At 40.9% G+C, this 3,344-nt stretch overlaps 1 non-coding gene across 1 annotated transcript; it reads right to left on the bottom strand.

The window, feature by feature from the left end:
- Positions 1 to 2,919: 2,919 nt before the first annotated feature.
- LOC148580229 (small nucleolar RNA R71) lies at positions 2,920 to 3,023 on the bottom strand. The gene has a single exon (XR_015899453.1). It is a non-coding gene; the product is annotated as a small nucleolar RNA R71 (small nucleolar RNA).
- Between the last annotated feature and the right edge of the window lie 321 nt (positions 3,024 to 3,344).

Raw genomic sequence — 3,344 nt, 5'->3', positions numbered from 1 at the left:
AGAATCATGAAGGCTAAGAAATGCTGAAATTGAAGTTTAACCTCCAGTTTAACCTTAAACTGGAGGTTAAACGCCAGAATGGAAGTCTCACCAAAGAAGCATGTCCACGTTTAACCTCCAGTTTGACCTTAAACTGGAGGTTAAACGCCAGAAGTGAGAAGAGCTCCAAGGGGGGAAGTTCCACGTTTAACCTCCAGTTTAACCTTAAACTGGAGGTTAAACGCCAGAAATGGGAAGTGCACCAGGGAGCCATTTCCACGTTTAAGCTCCAGTTTGACCTTAAACTGGAGCTTAAACGTGTTCGACCAAGTTTTCTCCTCCAGGGTTGCTTTCTCCATTTCCACGTTTAAGCTCCAGTTTAACCTTAAACTGGAGCTTAAACGTGTTCGACACCTCCAGGGCTACCCTTCTAAGCTTCCACGTTTAACCTCCAGTTTAACCTTAAACTGGAGGTAAAACGTGTTCGACCTCCAAGATGCCTCCTTCCATTTCCACGTTTAACCTCCAGTTTAACCTTAAACTGGAGGTTAAACGTGTTTGACCTCCAGGGCTGCCCTTCCTATCTCCACGTTTAAGCTTCAGTTTAACCTTAAACTGAAGCTTAAACGTGTTCGACTACATGACTCTCCAGGGCTGCCTTCTTCCATTTCCACGTTTAAGCTTCAGTTTAACCTTAAACTGAAGCTTAAACATGCTTCTACAAAAGGCCTCACTGGAAGTGTCTGGCGTTTAAGCTGCAATTTAAGCTTAAACTGCAACTTAAACGCCACTCTTGGAAAAGGTTTCTGGGCCAAAAATAGTGCGGTTTAAGTTAGTCTTTGAGCACAAACATTAACTTAAACTTACTCTGGTATGAAACCCAATTGAATATCATGGTTTATGGGATTGGGCCTGAAGGATTGATGAGTTTGAAATCTCAATTTATTGAGTCATGTGTCATTATTTGATTATCACTAAGTTGGCTCAATGAATGTTACAGAATTTGGATCAACAGCCTCATCAAGATTATGGATCATAAACCCAAGGCAAAAGGAAAGCAGGGAGAGGCCTCAAAGCCCAAGAAACACAACAGAAGCTCAATATAGAAAGTGTATAAATAGGATAGAATTTAAGTTAGGGGGGACTTTTACCTTCACTTTTAGCTAGTTTTCATATCTTTGTAATTGAATTCAGAGCTATGACTCACTAAACCCCCTTTCATTGGGTTAGGGAGCTCTATTGTAATTCAATGAATCAATAATAGTTTATCTTCTTCTTCAATCTTTTCTCTTGAATTTTGTTAGAAAGGTTCTCGATCTAATTCCATTGGGTAGTTGTCTTGGGAAAGAAACTACCCATAATTGGAATCCTTCGGAACCTTGGGAAAGGAATGGAGGATTCATGCTAGAGAAGCTTTCTCACAGTGAATTGGATTGGGGTTTGGATGGATATTGTGACATGTAATCCTACCAAATTGTGGTTCATGAAACTGTGTGGTATAATCAGTGATCGAGCATCATCTCTTCTTATGAACATTTAAACCAAGGGATTGGGAATTTGTTTGTTTTTAGAGAGAATTGGTGAGCCAAGGGATTGGGATCCAATCATATAAGATTGCCAAGCAAAATTCAATGAACGCATTGGTTGAGGAAGAGATAAACATGTTTTGATTCGGAGATCTCAATATCTCCTATAACCCAATGAATTCCCCATTTCTGATTTCCACTTTCTCTTTACATTCTGCAAGTACATTCATGCAATCACCCCCATTCCCTTTTAATTTCAGCAATTTAGCTTCTGCTCTTTAATTCATGCAATTTAAGATTCCGCCATTTCAATTTCTTGTCATTTACTTTTCCCGCCAATTTTACATTCCGCAATTCTCATCTAAATCTTGATTCCGCTCAACTAGAACACACTTCTAATCTGAATTGCTCATTCAACCAATCCTTGTGGGATTCGACCTCACTCTATTGTGAGTTTTTACTTGACGATAACCGGTGCACTTGCCGGAAGGAATTTTGCCGATCGTGCAATTTCCTAAATCGTAGCATAACTAGTTTATGCGCATCAAGTTTATGGCGCCGTTGCCGGGGATTAGTTTTCGATTGACAATTCTCCAATTGGAAGCTAACTAGATTGAGTAATTTCTCTTGCTTTGTTAATTCTGTTCAAGTTACTTGTTGAATTTTAATTTCTGCACTCGGTTACATGCTTTCTTTCTTTATGCCTTTAAATTCAAGCAACTAACTCACTGACTCACTAACTGTTTGAATTAATTCCTCAATTGCTCTAACCATACTCTTCCATTAACCAAGAGTATTTCACTTGTTTGTGCCTGTGCTGTGTTCTTGTATGACAGGTAGGAGAGGAGAGACATCAACTCCTCCATATACCGAACCAGAGAGGACCCTTCATAGACTTAGAAGGGAAGCAAGAGGGAAGAGAGTACCGGGAGAAGAAGAATCTGAAGGAGAATCTGAGGACAATTTTGAGGAAGCTCTAGATCTCAACATGGATAGAGAAGTTCACAACCATGAGAGAGCTGATGGAAACAATGCCATTCCTGAGAGGAGGGTTCTTAGTTCATACATAAACCCAACCTCTGGGAATTGTGGTAGCAGCATCCAGAAACCACCCATTCAGGCCAACAATTTCGAGCTCAAACCACAGCTAATATCACTTGTGGAGAATCATTGTTCATTTGGTGGAAGTGCTAATGAAGACCCAAACCAACATCTCACAAACATCCTGAGAATTTGTGACACTGTCAAGTCCAATGGAGTCCAGGAAGATGCCTATAAACTGCTTTTGTTCCCATTTTCACTTAGGGACAAAGCAGCTAAGTGGCTGGAATCATTCCCAAGGGGGAGTCTAACAACATGGGATGAGGTGGAAAGCAAGTTTCTGGCACGTTTCTACCCCCCACAAAAGGTCAATAGGCTTCGATCTGAGGTTCAGACGTTTAGACAACAAGATGGTGAAACTCTCTACGAGGCATGGGAGAGATTCAAGGATTTGACAAGGAAATGCCCACCAGACATGTTCCATGACTGGGTGCAATTGCACATTTTCTATGATGGACTCTCTTATGAATCAAGGAAGGCTGTAGACCATTCATCAGGAGGTTCATTGAACAGGAAAAAGAATGTGGAAGAAGCCATTGAAGTGATTGAGACAGTGGCTGAGAATGAGTACTACTATGCATCAGAGAGGCACAACACTAAGGGAGTCATGGAGCTGAACCATGTTGATACAATTCTAGCCCAAAACAAGGTGTTTGCCAAGCAACTAGCAGAGCTCACCAGGAAATTAGAAACAAAGCAAGTGGCTGCAATACACACACAAGAGCAAGAGGAAGAAAG

Source organism: Arachis ipaensis, chromosome B10 (assembly GCF_059453495.1).
Source record: "Arachis ipaensis isolate K30076 ecotype BB chromosome B10, ASM5945349v1, whole genome shotgun sequence".
Classification (NCBI taxonomy): Eukaryota; Viridiplantae; Streptophyta; class Magnoliopsida; order Fabales; family Fabaceae; genus Arachis; species Arachis ipaensis.
This window is presented reverse-complemented; position numbering and strand designations above follow the sequence as displayed.